At 43.3% G+C, this 21,879-nt stretch overlaps 3 long non-coding RNA genes across 8 annotated transcripts in view; all 3 read right to left on the bottom strand.

Annotated features, from left to right (window-relative positions):
• Positions 1-1,269: 1,269 nt before the first annotated feature.
• On the bottom strand, positions 1,270-3,859 carry LOC123505487. Of its 3 annotated transcripts, none has more exons than XR_006675154.1 (5): positions 3,798-3,859; positions 3,275-3,412; positions 2,964-3,113; positions 2,455-2,578; positions 1,270-1,328 (listed from the first exon to the last, which is right to left on the bottom strand). It is a non-coding gene; the product is annotated as an uncharacterized LOC123505487 (long non-coding RNA). The 3 variants fall into 3 exon arrangements; XR_006675155.1 differs by having other exon boundaries at positions 1,288-1,328; positions 2,407-2,578; XR_006675153.1 differs by lacking the exon at positions 1,270-1,328 and having other exon boundaries at positions 2,227-2,578; positions 3,275-3,408; positions 3,798-3,856.
• A 10,379-nt stretch (positions 3,860-14,238) lies between these two features.
• The window catches only part of LOC123505490, a 20,372-nt gene continuing 12,731 nt past the window's right edge, over positions 14,239-21,879 (bottom strand). Inside the window, exon 3 of the long non-coding RNA XR_006675159.1 lies at positions 14,239-14,307. This is a non-coding gene — a long non-coding RNA (uncharacterized LOC123505490). The remainder of the gene's footprint in view (positions 14,308-21,879) is intronic.
• On the bottom strand, positions 17,419-19,974 carry LOC123505486. 4 transcript variants are annotated; one of them, XR_006675151.1, is made up of 5 exons: positions 19,913-19,974; positions 19,392-19,529; positions 19,081-19,230; positions 18,572-18,695; positions 17,419-17,461 (listed from the first exon to the last, which is right to left on the bottom strand). It is a non-coding gene; the product is annotated as an uncharacterized LOC123505486 (long non-coding RNA). The 4 variants fall into 4 exon arrangements; XR_006675152.1 differs by having other exon boundaries at positions 17,442-17,461; positions 18,524-18,695; XR_006675150.1 differs by lacking the exon at positions 17,419-17,461 and having other exon boundaries at positions 18,365-18,695; positions 19,392-19,525; positions 19,913-19,971.

Genomic DNA, 21,879 nt, shown 5'->3' with positions numbered 1-21,879 from the left:
ATCTCCACCAGCACCGCCAACACCACCCACACCTAACCACCCTCGCTTTCATGGACGGGAGTGAGTCAATTTACACATTACTACTAGTATTTCCATGCAACTATATTGTGGCATCATATCACCTCAGACGCTGTGGGGCCATGCAACAAATTGTTTACTAATTTCGCTTCACTTGCAAACCAGATATTGTTTTACATCTCTTTCAACTGATAGGAAAACAGGTCGATACATATGCATTTTATTATATCAAGAGACATTGTGTTACCATTAGAAATATATAGGAATATCATTCACAAGATATCGTCATATCAATAGGTATGAAAAATAAATACAAGTAACAAAAACTGCACCACGTTACAAGACATTGGCCAGACACTTAAATTAGGTATTGCATTGAAAGACTCACAAAACATCATCTTCAGTAACACGTAACAATACCTTTGTGCTTCACAACAGAAAACTAAAAGACACTTTTGTGGTTATCTTCAAGACACAAGAAGGAACAGGTTCTTGTGATCACTACAGACACAGCCACGTGTACATCACACCTTGCAATACTGTGAGTGAGAAGCACTCTACTACTACTACTACTACTACCCTTAACAACTACTACTTGGTACAAATTTACTGTCATGGCCTGGCAGCAAGACACATCGTGTGATCATCCACCGCGACGCACAGCTAGCCGTTGATGTGTGACTAGGCAGCATGCTCGCTACACTCCCTCACTAAGAAGATGGCGTCTCCTAACAAGGAACGTTATCACTAAGTGTTTCTCCATGCATGGTGAATTCCAACATGGAGTGAACACGTTGGTCATTTGGTGCTTAAGCCATAAACGATTATGATGGGTGACAGGAATGATGGGTGATGAGCAGAGGAATCGTGACCCAAGAGGTTACCTTCCTCTCTTGGTCTACACTCTCCTTTTTTAAATACTATATACATATGTACACTGTACACCCCTATTACCATGTTATGCATAACTTTTAAATATTACTGTTTTATGCTGCTTTAGATAAGGCATTGCAAAAAACCTTACCCACTACATATCTACAACTGTCTACGTACAAATTCTACAAATTTATCCACCCAATCTACAAATGGTCAATGAAATACACTACACCAGTGATGAAGATCTGTGGCCAACCTTCAGAACTTCATTGGTACGTCTCCAAGAATCACCCTTTTCTTCTTCCTCTTCCTTTTTTTCCTCTTCTTGTTCCTTTGGCAACACCGGCAGTAGAAGCAGTCTGGTGTCTGTTGTATGTCGTGCACGCTCACTCCAAAAACTTGCCTCACTTCTTTGGCGTTAGTAGTACTGAATTCTGGAACAAGAGATGGAACAATATTGAAATGGCATCCTCATCAATGCTTGTTGTCTTGTGGTACACAGGGTTGGGGAAGGGATTGTGGATGATTTAACGATAAGGATGGTATGTTAAGGAGAGCCAAGGTGGATCGGGTTTGCGTGGGTGGCTCTGTAGGCCTAAAAAGGAAAACTGCCGTACCACGCGCATAATTAATACTAGCGGAGAAACTTTACGAGTAGGGATTATGGAATGTTGTGCATGGTAGAAATATTAGTGTTAGCATTAAGTGTACTACAACATGTATAAGGAGGAATAGAGTAAGAAAGGCAGGGTATTTAACATTGTGTGAGTTGGCACGCGGGGCAGTAGATTTGAGTGGGGGGCAGTAAAGGACGCGATCTCGGGTGAAGGGAGTGGCACTCTCTACTCGGACATTGGTGGACGCATCACGGTGAGCGAGGGTCTCTGATCACGTGGGTAATGTGATCAGGGCAGCGGAGTTTCGTGGCAATATAATCAAGGGTGTCATTATGTTGAGTTAAGTGGTGTATTCAACTGGGGATAGTGTGTTATAGGTGCCTCTCGTGTTTCTCTGTTGTTGGTTCAGAGTGCCGCGTCACTTTCATTGTTTTTTGTTCTAATGTACTTTACTATATTTGAAATATATATAAAATTGACTTGGAAGAGAGTTTTCCTTCAATGAAAATCCCAGCCCGTGTGGTACAATGATAACACGTCGACGAATCTTCAACAACTTGACAAACATCTTTAGAGTCAAAATGTTGCAGAGAGAGAGAGAGAGAGAGAGAGAGAGAGAGAGAGAGAGAGAGAGAGAGAGAGAGAGAGAGAGAGAGAGAGAGAGAGAGAGAGAGAGAGAGAGAGAGAGAGAAAAAAAACCTATGAAGTATGAGTTGGCGAAATATACGGTATTGGAATATTTTCTATGTGTCAAGAATAATTTCGGTACTGTTTAAATTTTGGAGGAATCACATGCACATCTTAATTACGACATCTTAGCCACAGAACAGCACAGCCAAAAGGCATACACAGCAAGACCCCAGAGCATGAAGGAGTGAAAGATTAGTTAACTCACACCAACAGCTAGGCAAAGAACCCCGAGGGAGCCCAGCACAACACCCACCACCATGCCAGCTTGGGGATTTTGACACTTCAATGACCGTCTTCTCCTGACTGTTGCTGCTGATGGGCAGACCGAACACTCCCTCAGGGAGAGGATCTGGACGACTCCACGCACTCGTCAACGTCTGTGGTGGAGAAATACACTCTCAGAAACACAGATTTATTAAAACTTAAGGAAAGATGTTAAAAAAAAGGAAAGGAGAAAGTTCCACGTTTTTCAGGAACACACATTCAGAGATACGTTAAGGAAAACTACAACAATTATATCTCTAAATACAAATGCATATGGCAAGGTAAAATTATACCAAATCATGAAGAACAAACTATCCTCAAATCGCTGATCTCAGTAATACTCGTGAGATAAAATGCATGTTCATGTATGCCAAGAATAACAAGAGTGCAATTAAATACCACACTAACTTCTTTAGGCTGCTAAGTGTAGAGATGAAGGGTTGAGACGTTTAAGAAGAGAGACCGTAGAGTGACAGTGACAGTCCGGCCAGGCCTCACCTTCACAGTTGAACTTCCAGACGAGTGTGTACCCTGTATGGCCGGCACTGCCAGTAGTATGACTCTCGAGTGTTGATGCAAAGGGGCTCACACACACCAGACATTCTTCTCCCGGCACTCGTCAATTCCACACAGCTGCATAAACTCATCCTGCCACAAGAAAGGCATTTCCTTCAGTACTGTCAAGTTGTGATTTTTTTTATACTGTATACAATGTAAGAAAACCTGCAACTTTTATATGAAACAATGGAGTTCAGGGCATGAGTTAAGCCTTGCGTGCCAGAGTGACAAAAGCAAGGCCTTCTCCTCACCTATCCATTACTGCAGTAGTCACTGAAGCCGTCACACATGCACTGCTTCTGGGTGCCATTGACACCACCGTAGGAAAACTGACTGTCTGAGGCACACAAGTCGTTGTTCTTCCGTGCGAGGGTGGTCTCTAGGTCTATCTGCCAGCATTGCATTGTGTGAGTGAGATGATGGACTTGTATTTTAACACCACTATTATTCATGGTTTAGACTATCTTAGGGTAAATTTAAATGAACAAAATGGTGTTTCAAGAGAGAGAGAGAAACCCTAGCAGTAAATTGCAACAATCCTGCTCAGCAAAGCTCTCCGTCTTTCCTTTAAATACAAGTAACAGACAAACAACAAAAATTACACTCCCACACCAACATTCAAAGGTTCACATCACTAAAAACACACGAAATGCACCCTAAAACACACTTTTAACATCCCTGCAGCACTAATAAACCAGATTAAAATACCCCAAATGTATCCTAAAACCAACAGTATGCATTATAAAGAACTTTAGGATTATAAGGGACACTTACCTAAAATGTTACACCTTGGCTTCTTCTCTTATTCAACCTTTATTTCTTATTTCTTCTTCATCCTCCTCTATTGTTTCTCTTTCTTCTTCCTCCTAGTGCTTCCATCTACACGTCTGAGCCTAGAAAGGCATCAAAACACTAGATATTAGATAAAATATTGAGGAAATGAAGGGTGACTTAAGTATTGTGGCTTGACTGCTCCTCTTCCTCCTCCCTTTCTCCTTTCTTCCTCCTTATCCTCCTTTATTTCTTCTTTTTTCCTCCTTCTGCTACTATTATCTACACACCTGAAACTAAAACATACGAAAACACTTAAAAATCACTACATATTAGGCAAAATATTGACGAACTGCGGGCTTGGAAAAAAGAGGCGCCAGCCTGAGGCTATGATGAGTCACCCTCTGGGCCGTGGTCATCCGAGAGAACGGGAGCGGGAATGACTCGGCTAAATTACGTAAATAATTTGATTTCAAAAATGACTTTTAATAAAAGCGAAGCCACGGCCGAATGCTTGTTATTTTATGACGTGATAAATACTTAAACAAATTTTCAAATTATCAAAATATCTCCAGCTTAACTGGTTTTTTAAAAATTTATAAATTAAGTACGATAAAAGTACAAAAACATTTTAACCCATAAATCTCTTAAAACGTCCTGTAAAGTCAAGCCATTTTCACTTGGCGAGTATTTTATCACATTTCACGGAGTCTGAGCTATCTTTTGGGGCATTCTACATCGAGTTAGACCAAGAAGCAGAAACGTGAGCAAAAAAATAAAGAAAAATAAGAGCTTTTTACATCATCACCAAACACCATTTCAAAGTCCCCATATTTCACTCAATAGATTAATTTCACACTTAAAAGAGCACAGACGATTGTATGATATCATAAAGACCCACTTATACCATGAAATAAAAAATCTCAATATTCCAAATGGGAAATTTTGACCGTTAAAAAGCCTTTAACATACGCTATAAAACACCACATATTTACCCAGCACAGGCGCGGAACACACTTCAAACACGACGAAACATTTATAGAAACCATAAAAACATACCATGGAAGCGCAATATTACCGTCAGGAAATATTCGAAAAAAAAAAGTATTTGACCCAGCAGGCTGGCGATAGAAGGGTGATGGCGTGGGTAGGGTGATGGCTAGGGGACCGCCGGGGGGAGGCGGCACGGAGAAAACCCCGGGAACAATGGCGGCACGACATCCATATATAGTCTTTATCATCTCACCAAACTAAAATTAAGCCACAGAGAGAATTTTGACCATAGGATATTAAATACTACACTGGTGGCTGCATTCTGACACATCTTTGGCCTATAGTAAGTGAAGGAAACAAATATCAGAGGATAGTACAGACGCCTTGCACTTTTTTCATGGTCCTTATACCATTACTTTAAAATATTTACGTACTGTTTTCACTCTCATATGTAAAGGAAACCTAACATTAAGTGAATAGCCTTATAAATACCTTTAATAGACGAAGATTAGGCAGTGTGGAGTGTTGTGGCGAAGGCTTGCCAATGCTTCTTTTGCTGTTGGTGCTATATGCTTGGTGCTCCTTGAAAACTGTCGGTAATATAGCAACACTTCCCTGTGTGTGTGTGTGTGTGTGTGTGTGTGTGTGTGTGTGTGTGTATCTATGGGTGTGTGTGTGCGTGTGTCAGTATAGCCACCACTGTTGTCACCACCACCGCTACAAGATTACTGCAGTACTTCCGTAGCAAAAGGTTGTCTGTGAAGACAGGACGCATGTTTATGATAACTATATTACTACATCTCTTATTAATGAGACGCTATGCTTATACAAATACTACATGTCGATTTATTGGTTATTGTGACATCTTTCTCTTCGTTATCGTGTCCAGCTTTTGTTACTTTGTCAAAGCAGGAAATATTAAATTGTATCTATTCGTAGAGCGAGTATTGGCAACTCCCACGAGGCAAGAAACAAGGTGACCATCTTTCACACCACTAGTTCCTGCATCTGGCACGCCACATTCTCTCCAGGAACTCTTTCACAGCCTCAATCATCCTTTCATTCGTCTCCCACACAGTCCCAGCAGCAACACCATCCATTCCCTTCCTGTCATCTCCACTCTGTCATGCCCCAGCTCCCTCAGCACCACTTGCATCATCTCATGCCTGTCTCTGGCATACTTCACACTCCACCACCACATGTTCCACTGTCTCATCCTCTCCCAAGTCACACATCTGGCACACTTTGCTGCAGGACTCTGACCATCTATAATTCCTTGCATTCACATCCATGCACTGTGCCCTAGCTCGGAAGAGAAGATCACCACCCAGGCTTCCGTCATACCACTTTTCATACATTGGGGCCTCTTTCTCTCTATACCATACCAAGGTACTCTTTTGCTCCATCCTATTTCTCCAGTCATCCAGTCCCACACCTTTCACTACTCTGTCAATCTCACTCTTCCACTTCCTTACATCCCATTCTCTACCTTCTCCATTTCTAACAATCATACTCCAGTCTCTCTCTAAATGTCTTCCTTCTACCTGTTGAAAAACCCAACTACTTACTAACCCACTCTTTGCTACCAGCCTGACACACCTCTTCCCCCACTTGCTACTCCTGACATTCCACAGAAACACTTTTCTCACTATCCTTGCATCATTCATTCGTTCTAACCTAGCCTTATACTTTAGGGTCGCTTTCACATATCTCTCTCTAAAAGTGCTCCAACCCATATCACCCCTAAGGGCCTCTACTGCTGCATATCTAGGTGCATTAAGTGCCATTCTTGCAACTCTATTCTGCCCTATTTCTAACTTATCTAGTTCACTCTCATTCCAAGCAATCACATCCATACCATACATGATGCTCGGAACAGCCACGCTCTTCCAAACTTCTCGCAGCACGTCATATTTACTCGCCCTCATCCTTGCTGCACTTCCTAGACGACCTACCCACTGATTTGCCATACTTATCTTCTCATTCTTAATCTTTACACAGCCATCCGGACTCATCCACATCCCCAGATACTTATATTCATCTGTCTGCTGCACCTCATTCACTCCTAATCTCCACACATGGTTCCTCTCATCCTCTGACCTATGCACAACCATTACCTTACTCTTTTCACTACTAAATCTCACTCCAAAATCTCTTCCATACCCATCTACTACATCAAGCATACTCTGTAGCTCTTCTGCCGACTCACTCATGACTACAACATCATCTGCATACAAGAGCACACCTATCTTATCATTTCCCACATTTACACCTGCATTCATTCTCCTCATTCTAGCAGCCAATTCTTCTGTATATAAGCTAAAGAGGGTTGGTGATAATATGCAACCCTGCCTAACTCCTCTTTCACTCTTCACCCAGTCTGTCTCTATATCCCCTAGTTTATACTTAGCTCTTGTATCCACATACATACTTCTCACTATGTTAACTATCTTTGCACTTAACCCAATTTTTTCTAACACCCTACCTAGCATTTCTCTGTTTACCCTATCATATGCTTTCTCTATGTCTAGGAAACCTAAGTATAGTTTGCTACCATCCCTTTTCTTTCTCTCAATCAATTCATTCACTACAAACAGATTGTCTTCTGCTCTCCTGTCCACTCGGAATCCATTTTGCTCTTCGCCTAACACTCCAACTCTCTCAATCCATTTGCACAATCTCTCATTCAACACCGCACTGAACACTTTGCCTACTGTGTTAACTAACGCAATCGGCCTGTAGTTCCTCAACTCATTCTTACTCTTATATCCTCCCTTATGCAACAAGGTCACCCTGCATTCATTCCACATTCTCGGCACTCTCCTCCTCCCACACCTGGTTGAACAACTCAGTCATCCTATCAATCACTACTTCTCCTCCATTTTTGTACATTTCATACGGTATCTCATCCGGCCCTGCTGCCTTCCCATTCTTCTGCTTCTCACATTTCTCCACCTCCTCCCTGCTGATCCTTTCATTCAACTCATCTGCATCCTTTCTCTCCAGTGACACATGTCCTTCATCCACATCAAAGACCTCACTTACACCTCCAATCTCTTCCCAAAACTCTTTTATTGCCCTTCTCATTTCTTCCTTATCAGTCACCACTGCCCCATTCACCTTCAGGCTCTCCACATTCTCACTGTTAGGCATCCCCTCACCCCTCAGGAATCTATACCATTCTCGCCCACCTTCCATACCTTTCTCTCTAAGGGACTGAATCACACTTCTCTCACTTGTAACTTTAGCATTCATTATCTTTCGCTTCGTCATTCGCTGCTGACTCACATACGCTGCCCATGCATTCAGGTACTCCTTTCAGCTTCCTCACTCTCATGTCTCCTCTTTCTTAACTGTCTGCACACTCTATTCAGTCTCTTCCTTTCCTTCCTAGCATCCCTGATCTCATTATTCCACCACGGCCTACATGCATGCTTTCTGGCACTTGTTCTTGCATACCCTATCTGGCTTACTGCTGCATTTCTCACATTTTCTACAAATCTATCATTCAGTTCATCCACGTCGCTTAGACTTTCATCCTCCCAGCTCCTCTCACTCAAGTCCACCTGGAAATTCTCCCATCCTACATCTCTCAATCTCCACTTTTTCCTCTTGGCCTTGGCATTTGTTCCATCTCTTCCATTCAACTTGCACTCTAACACCAGCATGTTATGGTCTGAGACTATGTCAATCATCCCATCTTCATCAATCCACATGCGGTCAACAACTTCACGCATTCTCCCATTCACTAGCATGTAGTCAATCGCAGACTCCTGGTTCCTCCCACACCAAGTCACTCGTCCTTCAGCCAGGGTCTCATTGAGATTCTCCAAACTCACCTCATTCACAAGCTCATCCAGCATCTCACCGTTCCTGTTCATTTGTTCACCTAACATACCTATGTGGGCATTCATGTCTCCCATAACAATCACTCTCTCCAGCATACTCTCTTGCAATCTTTTTCAAAACACTATATTTTCTGCCATTCTCCCTGACTGCTCTGTCGCCTTCCACTGTCATATACACTACCACTACGACTATCCTCTCAGCTCTGCCACTGTCACTCCTGCACTCCACTCGAACAGCTAGCACGTCCTCACTCTCAGCACTGTCTCCTATGTCCAGCTCTTCCACTCTCAGGTTCCTCACCTTTTTGTGGAGCAAGGCTACGCCTCCTCCTAACTTATCCTGTTTTCTACGCCCTTTCCCTATCATGACAAACTCATTTCCTTCCATATGCACCACGTCCCGCAGGTGAGTCTCCGTGATACCTACCACATCCAAGCTCCATTCATTCAGCTCCTTGCATAAATCCTCAAACTTGCCAGTGCCCCATCCTCTCACATTCACACACCCAATCCTCATGCATCCTGACGCCCTGTGGGTACCTCCTCTTCCTTTACATTTACCCACTCTCCTCCCGCAGGTTCCCTTTCTCTCGGTAACCTGCTCTCTTTCACGCTTCTGTCCTCCTCTCTCATACAAACACCTGCCCCTTCTCTCTGGATTCTATCCTATTCCTGCTGCCTTCCTCCCAACGCTGAGCCCACTCCACCAAGTTCCAGGCCACCCACACCTTTCCAATAGTGGACATGTGTACGCCATCCTGTGTCCACACCTGCCTCCAGTCCATCCTCTCCCACAGCTGCATCCCATCACATTTCCAGTCTTCCAGTCTTTCTACTACCTTTCCATTCACCCATCTCCTCTCCCGGCCAAAGACCTGACCCTCCTTGTCCCTCCTCTTAGGGATACACATCACCAGGGCCTCCTGTGTGTTTTACGCTCCACCACTCTGACTATCTCCTCCATCACTCTCACTGTCTCTCGTCCTCCCATATCCTCCAGCCGTTTCCTCCTCCCTCTACCACCACCAGGTCTTCAGGCTCCATCTGGTGAAGGGAGCTCATCACCGCCTCACGGATGACCCGAATATTGGCCCTGGTCTGCTTTTGTCCATCACTCTATACCCACCTTTCGACAGGGAGTATATCTCTTTCTCTATTCCTCTCATCAGGCTATCTCCAAACAGCCACATCCTCCTAACTTTGCTCCCTGTCTTCAGCCATAGCCGCTTGCCATCCTGGATATGTCGCCAGGATTGCCGACCTATGCCCATCCATGCCGACTCACTATGGCCCTTACCTCTGCCACTCCTGCCTCTACTCCCAACACTGCCCTGGTCCTCCTTCCTCTCTTACTATTGGCCTCCTGGGTACCTCTGCTGTTGGCCCGTGTCTGGCTGGGGTATCTAGTGCACTCCTACTCCTAGCCCCTCCCTTGGCCTCCTCCTGTACCTTTGGCTCCTTACCTACCTCCTCCAGACTGCTGTCCTTTTCCACCATCACCTCTTCACTGCCCCTTCCTCGGTTACCAGGAGTCCGTTACAGCCTTGTTGCTGTAGGAGTGGTCGGACTCCTGTGGGGTCACTGCACCTGTGGCGCCCCTCCACCTCCACATCTCCTTGACTACTAGGGTCAGGGCCTCCCTGTTCCATCCGTGCCTCCTTCTTCCTCTGCTACCCGTTTCTCCTCCCACCATGCCCTGGTAGTGTCTAGGCACTCAGGGCATAGGCCTATTAGGAAGTCGTTCCTCAGTACCTTCTGGCTGGCTTCCTTAAGGCCCACACATCGCGCGTGATACCAATCTCCACAACATTCACATGCGATGGAGTTACTCCTATTGTTCACCTCACCTTTGCATACCTTACAGTCGTTCTCGTACATCCTGCTAAAACAACAAAGAACGAAATAAAAAAAATAAAAAAATCGGGAGCAAAACACACCACGTCTTACCTCCTCGACGTCTCACAGCTGATCACCACAGGGTGATGGCGTGGGTAGGGTGATGGCTAGGGGACCGCCGGGGGGAGGCGGCCCGGAGAAAACCCCGGGAACAATGGCGGCACGACATCCATATATAGTCTTTATCATCTCACCAAACTAAAATTAACCCACAGAGAGAATTTTTGACCATAGGATATTAAATACTACACTAGCGCCAAGTGGCTGCATTCTGACACATCTTTGGCCTATAGTAAGTGAAGGAAACAAATATCAGAGGATAGTACAGACGCCTTGCACTTTTTTCATGCTCCTTATACCATTACTTGAAAATATTTACGTACTGTTTTCACTCTCATATGTAAAGGAAACCTAACATTAAGTGAATAGCCTTATAAATACCTTTAATAGACGAAGATTAGGCAGTGTGGAGTGTTGTGAAGGCTTGCACGGCTTCTTTTGCTGTTGGTGCTATATGCTTGGTGCTCCTTGAAAACTGTCGGTAATATAGCAACACTTCCCTTTATTTGTTGTGTGTGTGTGTGTGTGTGTGTGTGTGTGTGTGTGTGTATCTGTGTGGTGTGTGTGTGTGTGTCAGTATAGCCACCACTGTTGTCACCACCACCGCTACAAGATTACTGCAGTACTTCCGTAGCAAAAGGTTATCTGTGAAGTCAGGACGCATGTTTATGATGATAACTATCTGTACTAAATCTCTTATTAATGAGACGCTATGCTTATACAAATACTACATGTCGATTTATTGGTTATTGTGACATCTTTCTCTTCGTTATCGTGTCCAGCTTTTGTTACTTTGTCAAAGCAGGAAATATTAAATTGTATCTATTCGTACAGCGAGTATTGGCAACTCCCACGAGGCAAAAAACAAGGTGCTTAAAAGGCAGACTATAGCATTTCTCTCATTCTCTATTTCTACCGCCTGATATACGAATATTTGACAATAAACCAGGGTGACAGGATACTAAGCAGAAGAATATAGACTTTTTCTATCTACATACACATCCAACTTGTTGATTATATACGAATTCATTGACTTATCTATCTGCCTGCCTATCCATCTATGTTTGTTTTATCCAACTGTCCATTTACATATCTATCAACCCATCAAATTACCCGCTTATCCATCTATCTTCACACAAGCATATAAATACCACCACCACCACCACCACTGCTGCTAGTACCCGCACCAACCGACATTCGCCCTCACGAACGGCAGCGTGTCAGTAATAGGGTGTGGGCGTGGGAGTGGGCGTGGTGGAGGCCTGAGTAAGATATACGTGGTGTCAGGCGCTTATCCGATTCCCTTTTCCTCTGTCGTCTTCAGAGGTTCTCTACACACTTGTCAGGCCGCTACACGTGCACACTCCCATACCGTAATACATGCTGGGCTAAGCGCGCCACACCACCTACGGTACACTTCTTAGCGCCAACGTACCGCGCGTCTTTTGTCAAGGACCAACGCCGTCAGTCTAGTCAGTCAATCAACAAGATAATCAGTCAGTCAGTCAGTGTGTCAGCCATTCAGTCAGTTATTCAGTCAGCCAGCCAAACAGTAAATCAACCAATCAGTCACTCAGCTAAACAGTCAGTCAGTCAGTTAGTCATTTAGTCAGTCAGTCAGTCAGTGAATCAGTAAGTCCTTCCATCAGTCAGTCAGTGAATCTATTAGTTAGACAGGCAATCTATCTCTCAATCCGTCAATCTATCAGCCAGTCAGTCAGTCAATCAATATTCACGATGCAAAACAAGCAAACACACCACCAATAATTACCTCCACAATCACCACCACCACCACCACCAATACACAACACACTGACACCACCAACATCAACACTTTCTGAAGGTGCCTACTGACTTACTGCATTTCCACGCATTGTTTCATCGTTTCGTATCACATTATAATACGATACGGTGCAACAGGGTATTGTACCCACTGTTTCCTATCCGCGTGGTGTATCATCGTTGAGTGATGCAACAGTGTCATTCAGTTTCTTCCTGACCGTAGCCATGAGTGCAAATATGCAGTTGTCTGTGGCCGCGTTTAGTTTTATTCATGAATATCAGATCAGTAGAAGGAAGTGAGAGCGACGGCGTTGGTGGGTGTCTACACTCTATGCATGTATGCACATGTTCAATGGAACAACTACTACGTTGGCTGACTTAATATCCAGCATGTGACGGAACTGTGATACACACAACTGATTTTGAATTTCTTTTCAATTGGGGTCAAAATTATCCTGTCCACGACAACAATGAATTTGCAACGGGACAATGCCATGCTGCCCGTCCACACACACACACACACACACACACACGAGGGTTAGTGAGTTGTGTATCATTCCTTAGAGATGCCGCCGAAAGACCGACAAATGGCTCATCGAACCCGCTCCGTAATATTTTGCAACGCAACGGTGCTATCCTGTCAACACTGCTGCGTAACGATGATACGATACGTGGAAATGAAACAAGTGTGTACCCGCCTTAATCACAACACAAACAATATTCATATACAGTGTTACACCCACAACCCTGACCGCCGCAGCTCCACCGCTCGACTAGTCCAGCGGGGTGGTCAGTCAGCCAGCCAGCCGTGGTGACTGGGCGGTGGACTAATCTTCCTTCAAGACGTGTTTGTGTCCGTGGTGGAGAAAGGAACTGATGGTGATGGTGGTGGTGGTGGACAGGATTCAGGTAGAAGAGTGAGTGAGTGAGTGAGCGACTGAGTGAGTGAGTGAGGAAGAGGACAGGAAAGAATAGAAGAAAAAGGAAAAATAAAACCATCTTATTAAAACACACCATTTGTCTCCCTCTACCCCCAAGCCCCTCTCTCTCTCTCTCTCTCTCTCTCTCTCTCTCTCTCTCTCTCTCTCTCTCAACGGAATGGTACTTTGACACTGTGTACTAGACGCTTTCCGCTAATTTTTGGTCATACTAAGCAATGCCAAATGATGTTAGTAAAAGCGTTTACTCTTGAGATATGTGTTGCCAAGCCTCGCCAACCTATCCATACGAACGACTGCAATCCCCCATCCCATTCCTCACTACGTTCCTCTCTCCCACTCGCTTCCCCCCTCCTCCTCCCTCTCTCCTGCTATCTTCCCCCCTCCACGTTCGATCGTGTACGTTAGTTCTGGCGACTCGTGTGAATTCGGCTTTAAACGCCATGAGTAAACGCTTTTACTAACACCATTTGGCAATGCTTAGTATGACCAGAAATTAGAGGAAAGTGTCTTGTACACAATGTCGAAGTATCATTCCGATAAATTCATTAGTTTGAAAGATATTCGCGAAAAACAATCACTCACTCTCCGTGAAATGCGTAGTAGGGTGGCGTAAAAGCATAAGTCAATGTTCAGGTCCTTAATTTCGCAACGATAGAGCCATACAACTGGAGGGTAAGCCTTGCCCCATGTCACCTCGTCAAACAGAGCAGATCAGAATATAAGCAAGAAGGGACAAGCGTGGAACCTGCTGACGTAACGTGTCGTGACCTGACATTACCTATCCTCACTCAAAGAACAGTAGTAGGTAGTAATAAAAGAAGAAAAAGAAGTAGAAGTAAAAGTAGAAGTAGAAGAAGGAGAAGGAGAAGAAGGAGAGAGAGAGAGAGAGAGAGAGAGAGAGAGAGAGAGAGAGAGAGAGAGAGAGAGAGAGAGAGAGAGAGAGAGACCAAAATAATCTTAACAGAAAAAGAACAACAACAACAAACACCACACCTTACTTTACTCACATTTCTAGAGCAGAACACGGAGATACAGGCCTGCCCGACCTCAGTGAAAAGCTGCGGCCAGTTAGCGTGGTGAAAGGTGTGGGTAACCTGCGCCGTGACTTCACCACCCATATCCTCCGACACGTCCACCTCAAACTGAAACACACGAAATGCACTCAAAACATACTTATAACACTCAAAACAGCTGCAACACTAATGAACATGTTTGAAATTCCCAAATATATCCCAAAACTAACAGTATGCATTATAAAGAACGTTAGGATTAAAAGAGACACTTACCTAAATATTAAAGAGAGAGAGAGAGAGAGAGAGAGAGAGAGAGAGAGAGAGAGAGAGAGAGAGAGAGAGTTGTTTACTAGAAGTGTCAGCTTGCTGCGTCTAACTGTTACAAAGACTATCTCCATCTTATTCTGGTCATTCATGCACTATATAAAGCAGAGTTCAATATAATTACCTTCCAGCAGTACACCTCTCCATCCCCTTTTGTGTTTCTTGTTAATGCAGGCACCAGTTATAATGGTATAAAGTGCTTATACCTTATTTCAAAGTGTGGTGCGCACCATGGTTAATGTACCGCACTAATAGCCCTATTCAGAAACGATTTGCACTCTCACGACGCCTATTTCCAAAGGCTCTAATAGAAGATACTCATGTTTTCAAGGGTATTTTATGGTTTTGGTGATGGACTAGATTTCTAATTAATCATAAGGAGAAACTGTCTTGAAAACCCAGCTAGTTGTCTAAAGGGGACTTGAAAAATTGTCGTGGTGAAAAAGCAAGGCGTTTCTGAATATGGCCAATGTCACTCACTCACGAACTCTGCTTACGGCCAAATAACCTTCAACCACCATCGTTAAGTTTTGACACCTTCGAGGGCAGAGTCTGCACACTTTGCTGGTTAATGGCACACACACACACACACACACACAGTAGGCCAAGAAAAGGTCGACCGTGTGGACGTGTCAAAACACCTACAGTACACAACCACCCTCCCCACTCAATGTAACTACCATACGCCTAATTAATTACCTTAACAACCGTCCACCAGCTAATTGTTCACATGTGAGTCTTTCAGTGCACGACACACCTTCCTAGTACAGCCTGTCCATCCCGTCACTGTCCCATACCCGTCCCATCACTAAGGACACTGTGACACCATTAATTAACTACCTTTCACTATCCAATCACTCCCACACGTCACGTCACCCCTTCAGTGCATTATTATACAGATTTCTAGTCAATTATCTGCCCCATTACCGTCCCATCATGTTCCTGCCCTCCACTCTATTAACAGACTCACTCACCCTTTCACTGAGCAGGTGGAGCTGGTAAACTAGGTGGGGCAAGCGGGGCGGTCACCGTGTTCCCAGGTCTCGTGTCTGGTGATGAAATGGACGTCTGTTCACTGATTGTGGTGGTGGTGGTGGTGGGCAGTTGCCAAATGGAAATATTCTAACTCACCAGATCCACCTTGAAAAGCCGCTAAAAGGTCGCTAAATCATTGTTGTACAGGCTACAAATGTTCCTAGACGAAGTAAGTGGCTTGACTTACACATAGGCTAATCAGTATAGGACCCCGTTGACTCTAAAAAGGAACGTTTATCCCTCCCGTGACGCAGAGCAAACTTGTCTTGAGAGCCTCGCTCGCCACCCTCTCATCACTTGCCTTTTAACTCCGATTGATAATTAATTGATTGATTGATTGATAAGTTTATTGTTGTAGCAATGCATACACCATCGAAATGTTGTCCATTTCCCTATGAATGAACCTATCAAATTACCAGTTTATCTATCTATATATCCACACACAAGCATGTAAATATCTCCACCAGCACCGCCAACACCACCCACACCTAACCACCCTCGCTTTCATGGACGGGAGTGAGTCAATTTACACATTACTACTAGTATTTCCATGCAACTATATTGTGGCATCATATCACCTCAGACGCTGTGGGGCCATGCAACAAATTGTTTACTAATTTCGCTTCACTTGCAAACCAGATATTGTTTTACATCTCTTTCAACTGATAGGAAAACAGGTCGATACATATGCATTTTATTATATCAAGAGACATTGTGTTACCATTAGAAATATATAGGAATATCATTCACAAGATATCGTCATATCAATAGGTATGAAAAATAAATACAAGTAACAAAAACTGCACCACGTTACAAGACATTGGCCAGACACTTAAATTAGGTATTGCATTGAAAGACTCACAAAACATCATCTTCAGTAACACGTAACAATACCTTTGTGCTTCACAACAGAAAACTAAAAGACACTTTTGTGGTTATCTTCAAGACACAAGAAGGAACAGGTTCTTGTGATCACTACAGACACAGCCACGTGTACATCACACCTTGCAATACTGTGAGTGAGAAGCACTACTACTACTACTACTACCCTTAACAACTACTACTTGGTACAAATTTACTGTCATGGCCTGGCAGCAAGACACATCGTGTGATCATCCACCGCGACGCACAGCTAGCCGTTGATGTGTGACTAGGCAGCATGCTCGCTACACTCCCTCACTAAGAAGATGGCGTCTCCTAACAAGGAACGTTATCACTAAGTGTTTCTCCATGCATGGTGAATTCCAACATGGAGTGAACACGTTGGTCATTTGGTGCTTAAGCCATAAACGATTATGATGGGTGACAGGAATGATGGGTGATGAGCAGAGGAATCGTGACCCAAGAGGTTACCTTCCTCTCTTGGTCTACACTCTCCTTTTTTAAATACTATATACATATGTACACTGTACACCCCTATTACCATGTTATGCATAACTTTTAAATATTACTGTTTTATGCTGCTTTAGATAAGGCATTGCAAAAAACCTTACCCACTACATATCTACAACTGTCTACAAATTCTACAAATTTATCCACCCAATCTACAAATGGTCAATGAAATACACTACACCAGTGATGAAGATCTGTGGCCAACCTTCAGAACTTCATTGGTACGTCTCCAAGAATCACCCTTTTCTTCTTCCTCTTCCTTTTTTTCCTCTTCTTGTTCCTTTGGCAACACCGGCAGTAGAAGCAGTCTGGTGTCTGTTGTATGTCGTGCACGCTCACTCCAAAAACTTGCCTCACTTATTTGGCGTTAGTAGTACTGAATTCTGGAACAAGAGATGGAACAATATTGAAATGGCATCCTCATCAATGCTTGTTGTCTTGTGGTACACAGGGTTGGGGAAGGGATTGTGGATGATTTAACGATAAGGATGGTATGTTAAGGAGAGCCAAGGTGGATCGGGTTTGCGTGGGTGGCTCTGTAGGCCTAAAAAGGAAAACTGCCGTACCACGCGCATAATTAATACTAGCGGAGAAACTTTACGAGTAGGGATTATGGAATGTTGTGCATGGTAGAAATATTAGTGTTAGCATTAAGTGTACTACAACATGTATAAGGAGGAATAGAGTAAGAAAGGCAGGGTATTTAACATTGTGTGAGTTGGCACGCGGGGCAGTAGATTTGAGTGGGGGGCAGTAAAGGACGCGATCTCGGTGAAGGGAGTGGCACTCTCTACTCGGACATTGGTGGACGCATCACGGTGAGCGAGGGTCTCTGATCACGTGGGTAATGTGATCAGGGCAGCGGAGTTTCGTGGCAATATAATCAAGGGTGTCATTATGTTGAGTTAAGTGGTGTATTCAACTGGGGATAGTGTGTTATGAGGTGCCTCTCGTGTTTCTCTGTTGTTGGTTCAGAGTGCCGCGTCACTTTCATTGTTTTTTGTTCTAATGTACTTTACTATATTTGAAATATATATAAAATTGACTTGGAAGAGAGTTTTCCTTCAATGAAAATCCCAGCCCGTGTGGTACAATGATAACACGTCGACGAATCTTCAACAACTTGACAAACATCTTTAGAGTCAAAATGTTGCAGGTGAGATAAAAGAGAGAGAGAGAGAGAGAGAGAGAGAGAGAGAGAGAGAGAGAGAGAGAGAGAGAGAGAGAGAGAGAGAGAGAGAGAAAAAACCTATGAAGTATGAGTTGGCGAAATATACGGTATTGGAATATTTTCTATGTGTCAAGAATAATTTCGGTACTGTTTAAATTTTGGAGGAATCACATGCACATCTTAATTACGACATCTTAGCCACAGAACAGCACAGCCAAAAGGCATACACAGCAAGACCCCAGAGCATGAAGGAGTGAAAGATTAGTTAACTCACACCAACAGCTAGGCAAAGAACCCCGAGGGAGCCCAGCACAACACCCACCACCATGCCAGCTTGGGGATTTTGACACTTCAATGACCGTCTTCTCCTGACTGTTGCTGCTGATGGGCAGACCGAACACTCCCTCAGGGAGAGGATCTGGACGACTCCACGCACTCGTCAACGTCTGTGGTGGAGAAATACACTCTCAGAAACACAGATTTATTAAAACTTAAGGAAAGATGTTAAAAAAAAGGAAAGGAGAAAGTTCCACGTTTTTCAGGAACACACATTCAGAGATACGTTAAGGAAAACTACAACAATTATATCTCTAAATACAAATGCATATGGCAAGGTAAAATTATACCAAATCATGAAGAACAAACTATCCTCAAATCGCTGATCTCAGTAATACTCGTGAGATAAAATGCATGTTCATGTATGCCAAGAATAACAAGAGTGCAATTAAATACCACACTAACTTCTTTAGGCTGCTAAGTGTAGAGATGAAGGGTTGAGACGTTTAAGAAGAGAGACCGTAGAGTGACAGTGACAGTCCGGTCAGGCCTCACCTTCACAGTTGAACTTCCAGACGAGTGTGTACCCTGTATGGCCGGCACTGCCAGTAGTATGACTCTCGAGTGTTGATGCAAAGGGGCTCACACACACCAGACATTCTTCTCCCGGCACTCGTCAATTCCACACAGCTGCATAAACTCATCCTGCCACAAGAAAGGCATTTCCTTCAGTACTGTCAAGTTGTGATTTTTTTTATACTGTATACAATGTAAGAAAACCTGCAACTTTTATATGAAACAATGGAGTTCAGGGCATGAGTTAAGCCTTGCGTGCCAGAGTGACAAAAGCAAGGCCTTCTCCTCACCTATCCATTACTGCAGTAGTCACTGAAGCCGTCACACATGCACTGCTTCTGGGTGCCATTGACACCACCGTAGGAAAACTGACTGTCTGAGGCACACAAGTCGTTGTTCTTCCGTGCGAGGGTGGTCTCTAGGTCTATCTGCCAGCATTGCATTGTGTGAGTGAGATGATGGACTTGTATTTTAACACCACTATTATTCATGGTTTAGACTATCTTAGGGTAAATTTAAATGAACAAAATGGTGTTTCAAGAGAGAGAGAGAAACCCTAGCAGTAAATTGCAACAATCCTGCTCAGCAAAGCTCTCCGTCTTTCCTTTAAATACAAGTAACAGACAAACAACAAAATTACACTCCCACACCAACATTCAAAGGTTCACATCACTAAAACACACGAAATGCACCCTAAAACACACTTTTAACATCCCTGCAGCACTAATAAACCAGATTAAAATACCCCAAATGTATCCTAAAACCAACAGTATGCATTATAAAGAACTTTAGGATTATAAGGGACACTTACCTAAAATGTTACACCTTGGCTTCTTCTCTTATTCAACCTTTATTTCTTATTTCTTCTTCATCCTCCTCTATTGTTTCTCTTTCTTCTTCCTCCTAGTGCTTCCATCTACACGTCTGAGCCTAGAAAGGCATCAAAACACTAGATATTAGATAAAATATTGAGGAAATGAAGGGTGACTTAAGTATTGTGGCTTGACTGCTCCTCTTCCTCCTCCCTTTCTCCTTTCTTCCTCCTTATCCTCCTTTATTTCTTCTTTTTTCCTCCTTCTGCTACTATTATCTACACACCTGAAACTAAAAACATACGAAAACACTTAAAAATCACTACATATTAGGCAAAATATTGACGAACTGCGGGCTTGGAAAAAAGAGGCGCCAGCCTGAGGCTATGATGAGTCACCCTCTGGGCCGTGGTCATCCGAGAGAACGGGAGCGGGAATGACTCGGCTAAATTACGTAAATAATTTGATTTCAAAAATGACTTTTAATAAAAGCGAAGCCACGGCCGAATGCTTGTTATTTTATGACGTGATAAATACTTAAACAAATTTTCAAATTATCAAAATATCTCCAGCTTAACTGGTTTTTTAAAAATTTATAAATTAAGTACGATAAAAGTACAAAAACATTTTAACCCATAAATCTCTTAAAACGTCCTGTAAAGTCAAGCCATTTTCACTTGGCGAGTATTTTATCACATTTCACGGAGTCTGAGCTATCTTTTGGGGCATTCTACATCGAGTTAGACCAAGAAGCAGAAACGTGAGCAAAAAAATAAAGAAAAAATAAGAGCTTTTTACATCATCACCAAACACCATTTCAAAGTCCCCATATTTCACTCAATAGATTAATTTCACACTTAAAAGAGCACAGACGATTGTATGATATCATAAAGACCCACTTATACCATGAAATAAAAAATCTCAATATTCCAAATGGGAAATTTTGACCGTTAAAAAGCCTTTAACATACGCTATAAAACACCACATATTTACCCAGCACAGGCGCGGAACACACTTCAAACACGACGAAACATTTATAGAAACCATAAAAACATACCATGGAAGCTCAATATTACCGTCAGGAAATATTCGAAAAAAAAAAGTATTTGACCCAGCAGGCTGGCGATAGAAGGGTGATGGCGAGGGTAGGGTGATGGCTAGGGGACCGCCGGGGGGAGGCGGCACGGAGAAAACCCCGGGAACAATGGCGGCACGACATCCATATATAGTCTTTATCATCTCACCAAACTAAAATTAAGCCACAGAGAGAATTTTTGACCATAGGATATTAAATACTACACTGGTGGCTGCATTCTGACACATCTTTGGCCTATAGTAAGTGAAGGAAACAAATATCAGAGGATAGTACAGACGACTTGCACTTTTTTCATGGTCCTTATACCATTACTTTAAAATATTTACGTACTGTTTTCACTCTCATATGTAAAGGAAACCTAACATTAAGTGAATAGCCTTATAAATACCTTTAATAGACGAAGATTAGGCAGTGTGGAGTGTTGTGGCGAAGGCTTGCCAATGCTTCTTTTGCTGTTGGTGCTATATGCTTGGTGCTCCTTGAAAACTGTCGGTAATATAGCAACACTTCCCTTTATTTGTGTGTGTGTGTGTGTGTGTGTGTGTGTGTGTGTGTGTGTATCTATGGGTGTGTGTGTGCGTGTGTCAGTATAGCCACCACTGTTGTCACCACCACCGCTACAAGATTACTGCAGTACTTCCGTAGCAAAAGGTTGTCTGTGAAGAAGACAGGACGCATGTTTATGATAACTATATTACTACATCTCTTATTAATGAGACGCTATGCTTATACAAATACTACATGTCGATTTATTGGTTATTGTGACATCTTTCTCTTCGTTATCGTGTCCAGCTTTTGTTACTTTGTCAAAGCAGAAAATATTAAATTGTATCTATTCGTAGAGCGAGTATTGGCAACTCCACGAGGCAA

Source organism: Portunus trituberculatus, chromosome 18 (genome assembly GCF_017591435.1).
Source record: "Portunus trituberculatus isolate SZX2019 chromosome 18, ASM1759143v1, whole genome shotgun sequence".
Lineage (NCBI taxonomy): Eukaryota > Metazoa > Arthropoda > Malacostraca > Decapoda > Portunidae > Portunus > Portunus trituberculatus.
Note: the sequence above shows the minus strand (reverse complement) of the source record. Positions and strands in the feature narration are given on the sequence as shown.